At 47.4% G+C, this 18,574-nt stretch overlaps 1 protein-coding gene across 3 annotated transcripts in view; it reads right to left on the bottom strand.

The window, feature by feature from the left end:
• TMEM178B (transmembrane protein 178B) overlaps positions 1–18,574 on the bottom strand; it is a 356,103-nt gene that overhangs the window by 17,523 nt on the left and 320,006 nt on the right. The window lies entirely within an intron of this gene.

An 18,574-nucleotide genomic window follows, 5' to 3' on the forward strand; every position in this document is an offset into this window, starting at 1 on the left:
CAGGATAGATCACATCTTGGGTCACAAATCAAGCCTCAGTAAATTTAAGAAAACTGAAATCATATCAAGCATATTTTCTGACCACAACGCTATGAGATTAGAAATGAATTACAGGGAAAAAAACGTAAAAAACACAAACACATGGAGGCTAAACAATATGTTACTAAAGAACCAAGAGATCACTGAAGAAATCAAAGAGGAAATCAGAAAATACCTAGAGACAAATGACAATGAAAACACGACGATCCAAAACCTATGGGATGCAGCAAAAGCAGTTCTAAGAGGGAAGTTTAGAGCTATACAAACCTACCTCAAGAAACAAGAAAAATCTCAAATAAACAATCTAACCTTACACCTAAAGGAACTAGAGAAAGAAGAACAAACAAAACCCAAAGCTAGCAGAAGGAAAGAAATCATAAAGATCAGAGCAGAAATAAATGAAATAGAAACAAGGAAAACAATAGCAAAGATCAATAAAACTAAAAGCTGGTTCTTTGAGAAGATAAAATTGATAAACCATTAGCCAGACTCATCGAGAAAAAGAGGGAGAGGACTCAAATCAATAAAATCAGAAATGAAAAAGGAGAAGTTACAACAGACACCGCAGAAATACAAAGCATCCTAAGAGACTACTACAAGCAACTCTATGCCAATAAAATGGACAACCAGGAAGAAATGGACAAATTCTTAGAAAGGTATAACCTTCCAAGACTGAACCAGGAAGATACAGAAAATATGAACAGACCAATCACAAGTAATGAAATTGAAACTGTGATTAAAAATCTTCCAACAAACAAAAGTCCAGGACCAGATGGCTTCACAGGTGAATTCTATCAAACATTTACAGAAGAGCTAACACCCATCCTTCTCAAACTCTTCCAAAAAATTGCAGAGGAAGGAACACTCCCAAACTCATTCTATGAGGCCACCATCACCCTGATACCAAAACCAGACAAAGATACTCCAAAAAAAGAAAATTACAGACCAATATCACTGATGAATATAGATGCAAAAATCCTCAACAAAATACTAGCAAACAGAATCCAACAACACATTAAAAGGATCATACACCATGATCAAGTGGGATTTATCACAGGGATGCAGGGATTCTTCAATATACACAAATCAATCAATGTGATACACCATATTAATAAATTGAAGAATAAAAACCATATGATCATCTCAATTGATGCAGAAAAAGCTTTTGACAAAATTCAACACCTGTTTATGATAAAAACTCTCCAGAAAGTGGGCATAGAGGGAACCTACCTCCCCTCTGTTACAGCACCGATCACTCTGCCTGGGTGTCCTTAAGGCAGGGACCATGTGTGTCCTGGGTGCTAGCACAATGCCTAGCACACAGTAGGCACCCATTCAGTGTTTATTGAGTTGAATTTAGTTTGTAAAGCAAGTAATTAACAAGTGCAATAGGGTTGTCTCCAAATACTTTAAAGACCATTGGAGAAAGAAAGTAATGACTTTAAATAGACATTTCTCCAAAGAAGACATACAGATGGCCAAGAGGCACATGAAAAGCTGCTCAACATCACTAATTATTAGACAAATGCAAATCAAAACTACAATGGGGTATCACCTCACACCAGTTAGAATGGCCATCATCAGAAAATCTACAAACCACAAATGCTGGAGAGGGTGTGGAGAAAAGGGAACCGTCTTGCACTGTTGGTGGGAATGTAAATTGATACAGCCACTATGGAGAACAGTATGGAGGTTCCTTAAAAAACTAAAAATAGAATTACCATATGATCCAGCAGTCCCACTACTGGGCATATACCCAGAGAAAAGCATAATTCAAAAAGACACATGCACCCCAATGTTCATTGCAGCACTATTTACAATAGCCAGGTCATGGAAGCAACCTAAATGCCCAGCGACAGATGAATGGATAAAGATGTGGCACATATATACAATGGAATATTGCTCAGCCATAAAAAGGAACGAAATTCGATCATTTGTTGAGACGTGGATGGATCTAGAGACTGTCATACAGAGTGAAGTAAATCAGAAAGAGAAAAACAAATATTGTATAGTAACTCATGTATGTGGAACCTAGAAAAATGGTACAGATGAACCGGTTTGCAGGGCAGAAATAGAGACACAGATGTAGAGAACAAACGTATGGACACCAAGGGGGGAAAGCCGTGGGGGCGTGGGAATGGTGGTGTGATGAATTGGGCGATTGGGATTGACATGTATACACTGATGTGTATAAAATTGATGACTAATAAGAACCTGCTGTATAAAAAAAATAAAATTCAAAAAGTAGAAAGAAAGAAAAAAATGAAGTGAGTGTACATGGGGAAAATATTTGAAATCAGGGATCACTGGCAAATGAAGTAAAATATTAAAGATGGGTTTTGGAAAAAAAAAAAGATGAAAGGGATTTTTTGCCTCATTCACAATAGAGTTTAGTTACATAGAGGTGTATATAAACGGATATGTATTAATGACATGTGAAATCCTAAACGAGAATGAGTAAGTAAGGACCTGGCATGCTGCTTCTGAAGAGTGGCCAACTCCAAGTCTAGGAGCAGTTTCATTTGATAAATGAACATTAAAAGCCCTTTAAGGGGCAACAGTAAGAACCGGGCAAGTTTACTCAATTCTCCCTTTAGCCTCAATCATTAGCTCCCCTGCGAGGCTGCTCCTGAGTCCCCAGCAGAGAGACGCTCCCTTTCTCTGTTGCACCCACAGTCCCCTCTGTTACAGCACCGATCACTCTGCTTGGGTGTCCTTAAGGCAGGGACCATGTGTGTCCTGGGTGCTAGCACAATGCCTAGCACACAGTAGGCACCCATTCGGTGTTTATTGAGTTGAATTTAGTTTGTAAAGCAAGTAATTAACAAGTGCAATAGGGTTGTCTCCAAATACTTTAAAGACCATTGGAGGAAGGAAGTAATGACTTTAAGTGATCTTACTTTAGCGGAGAGGACCCAAGTCCAATAAGTCAAAGTTACCAGAAACCATATTAAGGTTTTTTTGTTTTTTTAATCTTTAAAAAAAATTTTTGGCCACATCACGTGGCGTGTGGGATCTTAGTTCCCCGACCAGGGATCAAATTCCCTGCGGTGGAATTGCAAAGCCTTAACCAGTGGACCATCAGGGAAATCCCCATATTAAGGTTTAAAAATAAAAAAGAGCAAATTGACAACTCAGCAAGAAGGAGGCCCCCTGCTACCACGGAGGCTTTGACCCAGAGGGGAGACAGGAAATGATCTAGATTTCTGCTCTCCAAGGTCTTCACAATGAGGTAAGTGCCATCAAAATGTTACAAAGGGATGTCTGAGTCCAGAGGAAGAGTCTGGTTTTAGTTAAGCTGATTCAGAAAGGTTTCTGGAAGACACTGACTATAAATTGAACCTTGAGGAAAGCACAGGGCTTCAACAGGCAGAGAGAGGTGGCATGGTGGCAGCCAGTGACAGGCGGTCGGTCTGAAGGGGAGGGAGCACAGGATGTACGGCTGAAGACAAGACTGTGGCCGACATGAAGCTCCAGGCCAGGGACACTGGCCTTTACAGACAACATGGAACCATAGAATGTTTCTCATCAGACAAATGACATGGTAATACGTGTATTTTAGAGAGGTGGTATGGTGCAAAGATGGAATTTAGTGGAAAGCAGGGAAATGAATACTTAGGGAATGTTTATTCTCGGCTAGATGTTTTTTTCCTATGTATTATTTCATCTTTATAGCAACATCTCAATTTTACAGATGAGAAAATAGAGGCTCAGAGGTTAGCAACTAAGTGGTGGGACAGAGAGTTCCACTAGGGGCTCTACAATAGTAATAGAGGCCCATGTGGTGCTCAGGGGTTGGAAACAAGTGAATAGGCCCCAAAGATTATTGCAAAGGGAATACTGGCAGATGTCGATAATTGATGGAAAGGTGTGGGATGAAACTGGAAAAGTGAAAAACGATCCAGTGGTAACTGACAGACACACGTGCTGAGGAAGTCAAGAAACGCAGCTCATTTCATTGGGGGAAGGGAAAGGATGGGAGTTGACTTCTCAGGTGTCCAGAGTAAGCCAGGTGTTTGGTATGTATGCAAAAAACATAAAGCACATGCATGTAGAGAAAGGACAAGCCTAGTTCAAGGCACGCTTGAGGTTCCAGAAGGGGGAGGTGTCTAGTGAACAATGAAAAACATGAAGCTGGAGCTCAGAAAAGACTGTTCCATGCACAGGTTCCAGACTCATCTGTGCAGAGACAGTGATCACTGTGAAGGTAGGTGTTGTTGACAAGGGGGGCATGTTTATAGGGAAAAAGAAGAGTATTGAAGACCACATCTACAGGTGGAGACAAGAGCAAAGAAAATAGAAGGGCACAGAGGAAAGCAAAAATCATGAGTGTATTATCATGGAAGACAAGAGATGAGAGTTTCAGGAAAGATGGAGATGAGTAAATCTGAGTGAGCTCAGGAAGAGAGGGTTCAAGGACAGGTGACAGGTGAGCAGCCGGAAGTAAGTAGGTCTCCAAGCAGCTTCTGTGACATGGTGGGAACAGAATCCAGACTTCAAGAGGCGAAGTGGGTTGGTAGCCGAGCTACAGAAGTAATAAGTAAGGATTATTCTTTTTGCTACATGAGTCGCAAGCTTTGTCTTTTGTCTCAGAGCATGTGGAAAGATAAGGTCATTTTCCCATTTCTCTAGGAAATATTCCTTGAACAGAATCAGCCCCATGTTTTCTGCCACCCCAAGAACAATGCCATTCGTCTACTACGATGACATGTCTGTGTGGGGTCGTCTCTTACCCTATCAGGTCATGAGCTGCTTGAGGATCATAAATATGTCAGCAAGTTCATTATTATTTGGGAGACAGTGCTGCCTGGTGATTAAAAACCCAGCCTTCAGAGTTAAATAGATTTGAGTTGATCTGGGAACTATGTGACCTTGGGCAAGGTACTTAAACTTTCTAAGCAAGAGCTAGGAACTGCAAAGAAGGGAATAGCCAGTGATAAACCAAGCAGCCACGAACGAAAATGTAGTAAGTGCTCATTCTGTGCCTGGCATGGTACTAAGCATGTTACACATCTTGGCTTATTTAATTCCCACGACAACCCTACAAGGCAGGTACTATTTTATAGCTGGTGAAACTGAGGTATATAAAGGCTACATTTGCCTAAGGTTGTAGAGCTTTGATCAACTCCAGGGTTGATCTTCACACATCTAGACCTAATGTAGGAGAGGTGGCCCCTCTGTGTCTTCTCTACCTGTCTTCCTCCTGTCCTGCCCCAAAGGGACATCTACCTGCCCCTTGCTGGTGGGGGCAGAGGCAGACCCCTCTGGCCTACGAATACTAACGGAAGCTGGTGGGTAAGCCTGCATCTGCCTTCTGGTTCAGTTCTCACGCCTCCTTCTTTATCCCAGGTGGCCTTGCCCAGTACCCTTTTCTCTTTTCTCCCACAGGTTCTAGGAACAGAGAAGAAAGGGGTCGGGGGTTAATCTGAAGGCCTCAGATTAAGGTTCTACCATTTATTAATTGCATGACTCTAAGCTTGTTTCATGGCTCTCTGGGTCTAGTTCATTATCCACAAAATCAGGGTGGTAATGGCGACCTTAAGGGCTGCTGGGAAGATGAAAGGAAATACCGTTTGAAGAGCATCTACCATTGACACAGCATTGGATGCTTCAAAAAGTAAGCTCTTACCTTCCTGCCTGCCTCTTCCACCTGCCTTCTCAGGGGGTGTGAAGGTCAAATAAGACCTTACCCTCCCTTTGGAGCTCTGTGAACTAAAAATTGTCAGCTAAATCATAACTGACCCTTTTAAAATCCTTTTTGGATGAGCAGCACCTTCCTTCCCCAAGAATGGTAGACAGGTAGATTGAAGACACTCTCATCCTCCTTACTGCTGAAATGACACAGAATTCTTTTGTTTTTAATATTTTGCATTTTAAAGGTGTCAGTCATTAAAAGGAAAGCGGCTCATTTATCACGCTAATTGGTCTAGGTGTCTGACTCTCCTCTAAGATTGTGGGCAACACCAAGGCAGCGATGAGTTTTATTTTATTTTATCCTCTGACTACCTAGTACTTGGTCGGTACTTAACTGGCTGTTTATTGAATGAATTATAAGCATTGGGCAGATTCTAATGGTTCACTAATGTGGGGATGGGCTCTTGTCTCTCACAGCCACGTCTTGGACATCCTGGATGTTCTGATGGCTTCTATAGATAGGGTGAGTGTAGTTTTCAAACCCCAAGTCAAGGCACATGGAATGAGACATGATCTAATAAGAGGTAAGTGTATTTGAAATCAGGAGACTTCTAGAATGTCAGGGAGAGAACAGCTCTACACAGGCACTCATTCTCCAATTATTTTATACAGTGAGGTAAAATGCAAGTCATTCCCCAACTGTCCCAAAAGCCCAAGTTCTGTTGGGATGAAGAGGCATGTCCACTAGAGCAGAATTCACTTACACCTCTGGGGCTGTCTTCATAAACCCTCTCCAGTGTAATACTTTAAGGTCTCCCCAGAATCATTCCCCTACCAGCACCCCCTAAGGCCTTCAAGGCCATCACCACCAGACCCCAGATGGCGTACACAGCAATCGGGTACAGGCTTGCTAAGCTCCTCCCCACCTCCGCCCACAGGGGGCATCGTCCACAATGAGGTCCAGGGGAGGGGGGGCGGGGCAGCCCTGGGCCCAGGGTGTGCTTGACTGTGCACTGTGGGGGCCGGCTGCCCACCCCCCCCCCACCCCTGCTCTCTGATCTGGGCCGCCTCTCCAAGTCAGCTCTCTGGTCCCCAGGGGGAGCTGGGGCCCTGCGCCCGTGCGCATACCCCAACTCGCCTGCTGGTGGCGTCCTCTGAGTCTATGCAGGGGGCCCTTGTGTCTGGTCTGGGCCATTTTCCTTGGTGTCGGGTACTCTGGCTTCAGTCCCTGGACACACAGCACATCCCAGCCATCCAAGCAGTGGGGGTGACAGGAGCCTCTTGAGAGCAGAACCCCCTGTTCCCCTTCCCTGGGTGTGCCTATTTCTGATGCCACTTTTCCCGTCCTCAGACTCCTCTCTGCACCCAGGGCAGGAGAGAGGCAATTCCTCCTCACTTACACCAGCTCCTCCCTCTTAATTTTTTCCCAGGAGCAGCTTTTAAGCCCCATCGGAGGGGTCTCTGCATTTACTTCAGGAATGAGCGTTTTTCTTTGATGTATAACTTGTTTCAAGAGGCCAAGAACTTGCCTAACAAGTTCCTTTTCTCTGATGCTTGCTCACCTCGGTAAGGACATCCTAGAAGAGCCACAGGGAGGGAGGATTTTGAAGGTGCTTTAGAAATTACCTAAGTTTCCATGGCAATCAAGCACTGTGGAGTCACCACCACCTTCTGGGTCTTTCTGTTTCCACTGAAAAGGCTGTTGGAGAAATCTGTTCCTTCTCAACAACCACTCCAAGAATGGAGATGGGCTTCTGGCTACCCTGCCCCTCTCTCTTCTCCTGGCTGCCCTTCCCCATCCCATTCTTGCTGATAGCCCATTGTCTGGAAGCAAGAAGTCCCAACTTAGGGCAGCGATGTTAGTATTTCTAGGAAAGACAGGAGGAGACCTCAGGTGTCAGCATCCCAGCCTGAGTCTCAACTGTGTCTGAGCACATCTGTACTGGTGGAGACAGGCCAGCCAGGCATGCACCAAGGCTGTGGAGAAATCACTCATCCTGAGTGGACCCCAAATCATCCACCCACACCCAGCCTAGACGCTGAACCATAACCACACGTTACCATCTATAGTAACCTAACTCTGCTATTCCCTCCTTTACACCTTTACACTTCTGGGTCTGCCCTGCCCACGCAAGTGGTTTGATTGCATTACAGGAACTTCCTGCAAGCTCCATCAACTCTTCCATTTAAAGTATCAGTAGACAGTGTGAGCTCTAAGACTTCTTCAACACTGCTGTTTCCATTGATCTTGGACATTATCAGTATTCTCACCCAATCTTAATCAAAGACCTGGCATAGAAACAAAGGCCTTAAACCAAGGTTCCAATTCTCAATAAATCCCAAGCTTACCTTCCTCCTCTCAGATCCTGCGAGTTTTGGAAGGTGCTGTTCTCCCTGATGGCAGTAAGCAATGAACTCAGTCTAGTCTTATTAGCGGGTTGTGCTGGCAATGTTTGCGGAGCCAGCTTTTGACCTGAGGCACGGGGGAACACACGTTCTGTGTGATTATTCAGTCATCAAAGACGAGGGGTGATTTTAAGCACAGTAGACTCAGCCTGAGTTAGGGAGAAGGAGAGCTGCATGCAAAATAGGGAGAAGACCTGAGTTCTCAAGCTCTCTGCGAGCCCCTATAGCAAAAGGCTGTGCTGCCCCGGGATCGGGGAGTCTGGGTGTGGAACAGTTCTGGAGGCAGAGGCGGCTTCGTGGGCATGCCACCTGAGCAGCTGTGTGCTTACGTTAATGCTCTGCTGTTGTCACCCTGAAACTCTTAATAATGTTTGAATTAGGAGTCCAAGTTTTCATTTTACACTGGGCCCCACCAATTATGTTGCTGGTCTTGACTGGAACGGAAGCATGCTACCGGGTGTGTGGCAATGCAACACCTTCAGGGGGCGCGTGGCAGTCCCCCTACCCTGACCTGGCCACCCCAGGCATAGATACCATGCCCTCACTCACTGGAACTGGGCATGGTAGGTTGAAGAAGCCCCAGCTATAGGTACCCCTGAAGGGAGCCAGACCACTGATAAAAGTCACACAATATCAAGTGATCGCCCAGGGGAGAACCCCAGAGCAATGTGGAAACAGAGAGAGGGCAGGGCAGAATCAATCGAACCCAGCCCATGGCCTCCAAGGCCCTACACAATCGACCCAGCTTTGGGCAATACCTCCATCTCACTCTGCTCCTGTCACAAGCCTCCTCTTGCTCAACTTCTTCAGACCCAACAGGCTCATTCCCATCCCAGGTCCCCTGCGCTTGCTGTTCTTTTTGCAGGGACTGATCTTGCCCAAGTCCTCCCATAGCTCACCACCTCCCTTCATTCAAGCCTCTGTTCACTGTTACCACCTCTGAGAGGCCTCTGTGCCCACCCACTGGCCCCTCATCTACAATAACACCCCCCAGAACTCCCTATCTTCCTCCTAGCTTAATTTTTCTCCATAGTTCTCATCCCCTGACATCAGATCATGTATTTATGATACTTGCTTCTTGTCTGTTTCGCCAGCTAGAATGTAAGCTTCATGAGGACTTGATCCTATTCCCTACTATAGCCCAAGTGCTTAAACAGTGTCTGGAACATAATAGGCTATCAATATCGAATGAATGGATGGATGAATGAATGGGTAGGGTGGTGATTAGCCAGAGAAACAATATCTGTTCAAGTAATTCCGTCTTCATCACCCCATAGCGTGTGTGTCTGCGTGGTGTTGGTGGTCGTGGTATGGGGCTGCTTAAAGCATAGTGTCCCTGAAGGTGGTTGTTTAAAAAAAGAAGCATCTCAGTAGTAAAAATAATAACATCGAGAAATTTATTGAGAACGATGGCAGGCATTGTTCTAATCCTTTTACATGAGTGAACTATAATTTTCACTACTAGGCCTCAAGTGGATACTATTATTAGTCCTGTGTTATAGGTGAGAAAGTTGAAGCAACACATAAAAGGCAGTTAAGTAACATTCCCAGTGTCACACGGCTAGTCCAAGACTCCTTTGGTCCTCGACTGGTTCTCCCTGATAAAACCGTAAGTCTCCCTTTTAGCTGGATGATTCTACTTCCTGAAGAAGGACTTTAACCCCCAGTCAGGTAGCAGGGAATGGAAGGTGGCTCAGGGCAAGTGTGGGCAGGGCCATCCGAGACGAGAGCTGGTTCTTCCCAAACCACCGACCACCCTCCCCCCGCTTTCCATTTCTTTCCAGAGTCTGCTCTGTCATAGCCTCTGCCCTGGAGAATATGTAGCAGTGTGGCTTTGTTGAGTGTTTGGTGGGCAGGTTATAGGTCATTCTGGCATGGCCTTCACTGACCAGACTGGGGTTTACAGGGCCAGGGCTTCTTACTATTTTCCTCCAAAGTGCAAATCTATAACAGAGGCAGGTCCCACTGGGTGGCAAGGGGGAAACTGCTTTGAGGTCTATTTCAACTCTTAAGGCAGAAATGAAGCCCCAACCCTGCTGTCCAGGTTGCTGGAGTGATCAGTCCTGGCCACTGGTTCTACATTAGGCAAGCATGGATGTTATTTCCTATCCCTCCTGACAATGTGTCTCCTCCCCCAAAGGTCTTTGTTTTGAATGTAATTATCAAATGTTAATACATATTCAAACATGCACCTTCCAAAGGGCAAGACATACCCCAGGGCAGGAAGTAGTCTGTGAATTCCCGCTTAGGATTTTGAAAGAAAGACTGTAAGACAAAAAGTCAAGAGAAGAGTTGTGATGTTCTAGTGAAATCCCGCAGGAAACTATAAAAGCCGTTTAGCGGGGTAGGTAGATGGGCTTTATGCCCTCGTTTGGTCATGATAGATTATGGACTCTCTTCTGCCTATTGGAATGGATTTCACTTGGGGTACATGTGTAATACTAACTACCACTTTACTACCATTTACATATAATAGTAATAGCTATTATTTACTGAGCGTTTCTTATAAGCTTGCATCACGTTAAGTCATTGGCTTACTGATTCTATTTTCCCTCCCTAGAATAGTATCTAACTTATGTGGTCGCCCTTCTCTTACCCACGAGTCATGAATTTCGAGGCACAGTCCCTACTGGACTTATAGAAATGCAGCCCTAGTCACGTTTTTGAGCGCTGCTGGAGGTCGGAAGGACAGTAAGGAGAAACGGATGGATGTTGTCCTACTTCACAGCGTCCCTAAAATCACTCTACTGCCTGAAAGAAACAGTCACCCAGTCAAGACACCCATGCCTTGGCCTTTTCATTTTAGGTTTGTAAGTTTTCATAATTGCTGGGCCTTTATCAAGGTCTTTGTCTACCAGAAGAGGGGTATCTGGAGGTTCCCCACACAGCTGAACTGCTCTCTGGTGAGCCTGGTGGAGGGGGGAGCCATTTGGCATCACTGGTTTGCAAATGACTGCAATCACCCAAAGTGGATAGCTTGAGCTTCTTTGGGGCACTCTCTTTGCTCTCCTGACCGACTGGGAAGGTAGAAAAATGTTACACTGATCACAGGTGGGAGGAAAAGGACCTTACCACCTGTGCCCTCAATTCTGGCCACTGTCTCCTCCATATGCCCCTTCGTGCTCTGAGAAGGGAGGAACAGAAAAGGAATGGAGCAAGATTCTGGGACTGGCACCTGCTTAGAAGCACAGAATTGGAGCTGTGCTAGTGTGGGAGGACGTGTGTGGCACAGGGGGTCGGGGGATCTCCATCACGGGGAGCTGAAAGCAGAGGCAGCAGGATGGGCTGTGAGGATCCAGGCTGGTGTCACGGGCTGGGCTCTGGCTCCAGTTCTGCCACTCACTAGACTGGATGACCTCGGACAACGGACACAACTACTCTTATCTGGAAACACAAGAAGGTTGAACTGGATGGTCTCTAAGGCCCCTGCCATTTCTAACATTCTAGGAGTCCAAATTAAAGGCAGAAAGTTCTTCATGAGGTCATGTATAATTCATACCCTACATCCAAAAGGAATCTGGGACAGACCCCAGGACTATTCAAATAAAGATAAAAAGAGAATAAGGAGCCCCATGGAAGAAGAGCTCAGACCAAAAACAGAAGATAAGACAGGCTAATTTCTTGAAGGACTGCTGCTCTATCAAGAAAAAACAAAACACTTTCTCTGTTGTACATAATTCCCTTTTCTGATACATGCATTCAACAGATATTTGAGGCTGCAGACACTGTTCCAGACACAGGGGGTGCCTTGGAGAATAAAGCAAAGTTCTGGAGCTCATGGAGCTGATATCTATGTTGGTGGTGGGAGGTGCGCAGTGGGAGGCAATGAAAAAATACAAAATGTTAGAAACACTGCCGACACCTAGTGTCCAGATCTTGGTTTCTAATACCATTCTCCGATAAAAGGAACCAGGTTCCTTGAAGAAGTGGCCGGTTCTAAGACTGGGGCAGGAAATACACGAGATGAGCCTGGAGCACCTTGTAGTGCCCAAAACTAAGGAAGTACTCACAAAAAGCCAAAGCAAAACCCCACATTGATAAGAGTACACCAAAGGGGCACAGGGGCCAACCGAAAGAGCTCCCAGTGGCCAAAGCCGGAACTGGACAACAAATATAGTACTGAATTATGACCCGAAGTATAAAATAAACATTCACAAGTCCACATTGATATAAATAAATGATTGAATCAATTAATAAACGGGGAAGAAGAGACAAATCTCCTGGGCAGAAGAATTCCAAATAATTTATGTAGCTGCTCTACCCTAAAGGAGGAGAAACATAACCCCCGACTCCTTAGGTGTGGGCTGTGCCTAGTCACTTCCTTCCAAAGAGGACAGTATGGAAACAGGGGAAAAAAGAGTAACCTTACAGTAGAGAAACTTGACACATACTCCTTCAGCCAGGTGATGAAGGGTAATATCAACAGTCATAGATCATGGTGATAGTGTGTATACTTGAAATGATGTGATGAAAATGGCGCTTAGTATGTATCCTTGAAATGATGTGATGAAAATGGTGCTTCACCTGTGTGATCTTCCTCCCCAAACCCATAACCCAGTCTAATCACGAGAAGAACATCAGACAAGTTCCAACAGAGGAGCATCCTACAATATGGATGACCAGTACTCTTCAAGTACTCAACTGTCAAGGTCATTAAAAATAAGGAAAGTCTGAGAAATTGTCACAGAAAGAGGAGACCAAGGAAACATGACAACTAAATGTAACGGGGGATCCTGGATGGTCCAGGAACAGAAAAAGGATATCAGGTAAAACTTAGAATCTAAATAACTATGGGCACTAATTAATAACAATGTACCAATATTTATTCATTAATTGCAATAAATGTACTGTACTAATGTAAGATGTTAATAATAGGGAAAACTGTGTGCAAGGGCAAAGGGTAATATGGGAATTCTCTGTACTATCTGCTCAGTTTTTCTGTAAACCTAAAACTGTTCCAAAAAAGAAAGTCTATTTAAAAAAAAGAATCTGAAGGTCAGAGATGGAAGAAGTCAGAGACTCTCTTCTCCTGGTGGCTTTGTGTAAGCAAGCTTCCCTGAGTCCTACAGCTGCAGGGAACGAATTCTGCCAACAGCATCATGATCTTGGAAGAGGATCCTGGCCTCAGACGAGACCCCAGTGCTGGTTGATACCTGGACTGCAGTTTTGTGAGACCCTGAGCAGAGAACCCAGTTAAGCCTGCCTGGAATTCTGATTCATAGAAACTGTGAGGTAACAAATGTTTGTTTTAAGCTGCTTAAAAAAAAAAAAAAAGCAACCAAAACACAACAACAATAAACATGTCATAAAGTAGTGGGTGTGCTGCAGAAAATTTAATTAATTAAAATGTAGAGAGCAACTGGGTAGCTTTGTAAAACTGGGTGGTCGAGGAAGGCCTCTCTGAGGGGGTGACTTTTCAGTTGGAATCTGAATCCTAAGCGGAGCCAGTCATGAGGCATTGGCGGGGAAAGCACTGTGGGCAAAGCTATCAGGCCGCTCCACCGCCTTGAAGTAAAACTGTGTGTGTACCGGGAGAGAGGCAGCCTGTGTGGCTGGAATGACATGAACACAGGGGAAGGAACAGGAAAGGAGGTGGGGGAGGTAGAATGAGCCAGATTTCATAGGGTTTCCTCCGTAGACTGAATGTTTGCATGCCCCCAAATTCATATGTTGAAATGCTAACCCCCGAGACGTTGGTATTAAATGGAGGGGCCTTTGGGAGGTGATTAGGTCATGAGGGTGGTGCCCTCCTGAATGGCATCAGTGACCTTATAAAAGAGGCCCCAGGGCTTCCCTGGTGACGCAGTGGTTAGGAACCTGCCTGCCAATGCAGGGGACACGGGTTCAAGCCCTGGTCCGGGAGGATCCCACATGCTGCGGAACAACTAAGCCCGTGCGCCACAACTACTGCGCCTGCGTTCTAGAGCCCACGAGCCACAACTACTGAGCCTGCGTGCCACAACTACTGAAGCCCACGCGCTCTAGGGCCCACGTGCCGCAGCTACTGAGCCCGTGTGCCTAGAGCCCGTGCTCAGCAACAAGAGAAACCACCGCAATGAGAAGCCCGTGCACCTCAACAAAGAGTAGCCCCCGCTCGCCGCAACTAGAGAAAGCCCGTGCGCAGCAACAAAGACCCAACGCAGCCAAAAATAAATAAATTTAAAATAAATAAAAGAGGCCCCAGAGAGTTCCCTTGGCCCTGCCACCATATGAGAACACACAAGAAGGTACCATCTATGACATCTGTGAACAAGAAGGCAGGTTCTCACCAGACACCGAATCTGCCAGTGCCTTGATCTTGGACTTTCCAGACTCCAGGACAGCAAGAAATAAATTTCTGTTCTTTATAAGCCACCCAGTGTCTGGTATTTTGTTATAGCAGCCCAAGCTAACTAAGATAGCTTCTAAAGAAGGGTAAGGAGTTTGGATTTTAAGTTCAAGTGTAAGCTTTTTGAGCATTGGTAGATGAGTGAATATCTGAGTTATAGTTTCAAAAATATTATGCCAACTGCCCTGTGAAGGACTGACTGCCGCGTGCCAGTCTAGACAGGAGGCTCCAGCATTAGCCTAGATGAAAGCTCACGGCAGAGATGACGGATGCCTTCCAAGAGTGGGAGCACGAGGACGTGTGAGGGGGTGCTGAGGGGCGGGGCATGGGTGTTGGATGTTCACACCCATCTTGTGGATCTGTGTCCATGAGGCGGCTCTAGGTTCGCCCCGCGAGTGAATTACAAGTAATCGTAGGAGTCACATGCTCCCTGCCACACTGCCCTGCCCCCATGTCATCCTGTCCTTGTGCTTCTGAATCTCACAGATGATGCATCCGGACACTTGTTTCTGGCAGTTGCACCCAAACGCTGTTGTACCAGTCTGGGCTAGATTCTCCCCTGGAGGCCATGCCAAAGGGGAAACTGGATCCCACTCACCACCCGCAGCCTCCTGACCCCACAGAGCTGCCATACGTAACTATTACCTCCTCTGGGTTGAGCGTTAATTAAATAATTTGTTGCTAGTCATCTCACGAGGTGCGGGGTGCCCTCTCTATAACCCCGGAAATAGTTAAATTGAGAAAAGAGAAGTGCCCAGTGTGGGTCACCTCCTTTCATGTGGGAACAGAGAAGAGGTTGTGAATAGAACTCTTCTGTGTGTATTTTGGCCTCGGCTGGTTCATCTAAAGTCAACTGCAATTCCATCTTCAGACTCCTGACTTTAAATTTACCTTTTCCGCTCTTGCCAACCCCTCCTTTTCCAGCCGCTCACCACACGCACACCCGGCCAGCACTGCTGCAGTTGGTGCCCACCACCTTTCTCACTTGCTGCCCAGTCTAACCCCTTGGGCCCTAGTCTGTGCTCAGTTACGGGTGCCTGAAATGCCAATCTGGGTGAAAGCTAAGGCCGTGGGACCTTCTGGTCATAAATATCTACAGTCTGAGTGACTGCTTTGCCGTGCTCGTGAGGTGGCTGTCACAGGTAGCTGACTCTCCAAGCCCTTCAAAGGTCAGCCCTAGAAGATGAACTCCCGGAGGGCAGGCAGCGGTCGGGCTCTGGGAGGGGTTGATGCTGACATGTCTCTTTCTGACACACAGGGTTCTACAGGACAAGGCTTCCTTTTGGGCTTGGCACCCAACCTCTCAGCAGCTCTCGGCGCTGAGCAGGGATGGGGGGGGGGCACAGCTTCTACAGAGTCTGCTTCCTCCCAGCCTCCAACTAAACCACACTCATGGGGTCAGCAGGCGGCAGCTGCCCTGGGCATTGGGAACCCCTGAAGCTGTGTCGGGCCTCCTCGGAAAGGGCACTAATTTGAAAAGGAAGAGGGTGCCCTCCCCCACCTAGAGCTTTATCTTCCCCAAAAGACCGGGGTTCAAGGGATCAGCTCTTAGCGGCTTTGTCCTTCTTCCTCTCCTACTGGGGCCTCTCTGATGGTACCCATGAGGTGTGTGGACACCACTTCCCTCCCCAGCCTCCTTGGGGAGAGGACAGTTCTACCTATGGACACAGGTAACAGAGCCCCATGGTGGATGAGATAGCTCCACTCCAACCAGGACAACGCTCCCGTCAGGAAGAACCAGCTCTGAGGACAGCAGCTTCCCCAGAGTTCTTCTGGATGCTAACATTTTACTATGAACTATGGTTTTTCCACTAAAAAAAAAGAAAGGGAGTGCATGTGCTGGGGAAGTGGGTTTAGCTGGGACCCTCGGTGATCAGGGCTCGGACAGGCCTCCATAGTAATAATCGAAGCCCTGTGACAGCATTTCCCTGTCTGATGCTGCCTCAGGTAGTCATAAAACGGGGCGGGGGGGGCATCGGGGGAAGGAAGAAAACAAATCACGAGAGGTCTTGCCCAACTGATTCATCCCCAGAATATAACATTTCAGAGCTGGAGGGAAATGTAAAGGTCAGCTATTCCCCCAGCTCTCACCCCTTATTGAGGGTCATCCCCAGAAGTTCGGCTTGGATTGGTCTGGGGTGAGGCCCTAGCACCAGTACTTTTAAAAGTTCTGCAGGTGATTCGACTGTGTGGTGATTGAGAACCACTAACCAGGCAGAAGGGAAGCAACACCCTCACTCATTCCCTGTGGGGAGGGGCCTCAGGTCCCCAGTCCAGGCCAAGGGCTTTCAACTGGCGTCCCCAGAGCCCTAGGCTCCTGGGCGGTACCTTAGCAAATGGGGGACAGGGCTCCAGGCACCCTCCTGCCCCCCACTGTCTGCCCCACACCCTCTTCTGGGAGAGTTCCTACCCTGGTCTCAGGTGAGTGGGAAGTGTCCCAGGGACCCCCCCCCCCCTTCAAGTCACAGTGATGTGTGGCCCGGCCTGGTAAGACCAGTGGGCCCATCACTCTGTCTTTCTCTGGAGGCTGTCAGAGTTGGAAGGCTTAGCACCTGGGCAGGATGTGAGCCAAGTGCCGGCCAGGAGAGGGGAACGTGCAGGGGATGACGGTCACCTCGGAAGAGGCAGACATGAAAGAGTATCAGCTCCCAGGGCTCCTGGATTTCTGCTCTGCCCGAGGCCTGTTTGCTCAGCTTTTCTCCATCCCTGGGAGCCCTCTCTAGAGCCTTAGAAAAGCCCCGTTTTACTGGAGCCCATCTTTGTGCAACCACAAGAGTCTTAGAGAGAACACTCACTATAAACAGAGCCACTCCACTTTTATCTTTTCACTTTTTGGGGTCCACGGAAGATTCTGGCTGGAAGGTGGAAACAAAAAAGACTCTGTGCTGCTAACACCAAGTATGGAAATCCCGGGCCAAGTGTGACCCTCGCTTCAGTGAGGAGGACACCCGGGTGCAGAAAAGGTGGTGGGGCTGGTTTTGGGGGCCCTTGTCTCAGCGGGAGTCCGGAAGGAGGGGTGAAGGAGCCACCCGTGCCCTTCCGTCCCCAGCCTCTGCCCTAAGTGCCGGTGTGGAACCCACAGGGAGGCAGTGCTGGGCAGGGGGCAGCTGACTCTGATGGCAGAGGATCTGGGAGGCACAGGGTGTCTGTGCTTCGGGGGAACAAGGATAAACGGTCAGGCACGAGGCGGACCCCTGCAACTCTCCTCCTCCTCTCCCAACCCACAGCTCACTCACTAGCCCCCAGATCTCTCCGTCCACCTAGGAGGACAGCCGCCTCCTTTCTCCAGCTGGACCCACTCCTCCACCTCCCGGCCCTGCCGAGACCCTGAGTCAGGCCAGTCACGTGGTGTCTGCCATCTACCTGACGGTGGTTTCCACGCATGGGACTCACTGTCTTTTGTCCCCACGCGTATTTCTAACTCCCTCTGTCCAAGTCCAATCCCCCTCTTCCTAACCCCACACAAGGCAACCATCCACTTCTCCCCGAGGAGTGCCCTGTGATGGGCATTCCGACGTTGGCTTTGGCTTCAGACTGAGACTCAAACCAGGAGACCAAAAAGCACGTTTCAGCTCTTCAGGGAGAAAAGAGGCACGTGCAGATAGTGGATCAACTTTTACTTCCCGTGGATTGGAACCTATGCCCTCACAGCTATACAGCTCTGCTTATATACAGCCCTTTATAAGGGTGGGATTGGTTCTACGGCCCTGACAGTACACAGAGGGTAAGGGAGACATGTGACGAAGGTCTAGCCCTGTCTTACCACCTTTAGAGCCTCGTTTGGAAATGGGAGCAGCATTAAGACCCATAAATCAAGGGTAAAGGTAGGCTTTTGAAGGGGAAACTGCCCAGATAGCACCTGCCGCCCACCCCAAAGTATAGTATGTACAGTATGTGCATAAAACGCCCGAGTATCCCCTGGGGTTCTCACTTGCCCCAGATCTGACACCTCTTTCAATGCCGTCGCCACAGTCTTTCCCACACCAGGTGGGCAGACGCCCGAGTGCAAGGACCAGCAGTGGAGAGTGGCTAAGAAGAGCTCAAAACATGTTCACTGAATGAGGGAATGAAAGGGCCCCGCCGAGCCTGGGCCTTCGTCCACACGCCCACCAGCCATTCTCTCGGAATCCCAGTAACCAGGACCCCCCCATCCCGCAGCCCCCAGGC

This window comes from Balaenoptera acutorostrata, chromosome 7 (assembly GCF_949987535.1).
Source record: "Balaenoptera acutorostrata chromosome 7, mBalAcu1.1, whole genome shotgun sequence".
NCBI classification, from domain to species: domain Eukaryota; kingdom Metazoa; phylum Chordata; class Mammalia; order Artiodactyla; family Balaenopteridae; genus Balaenoptera; species Balaenoptera acutorostrata.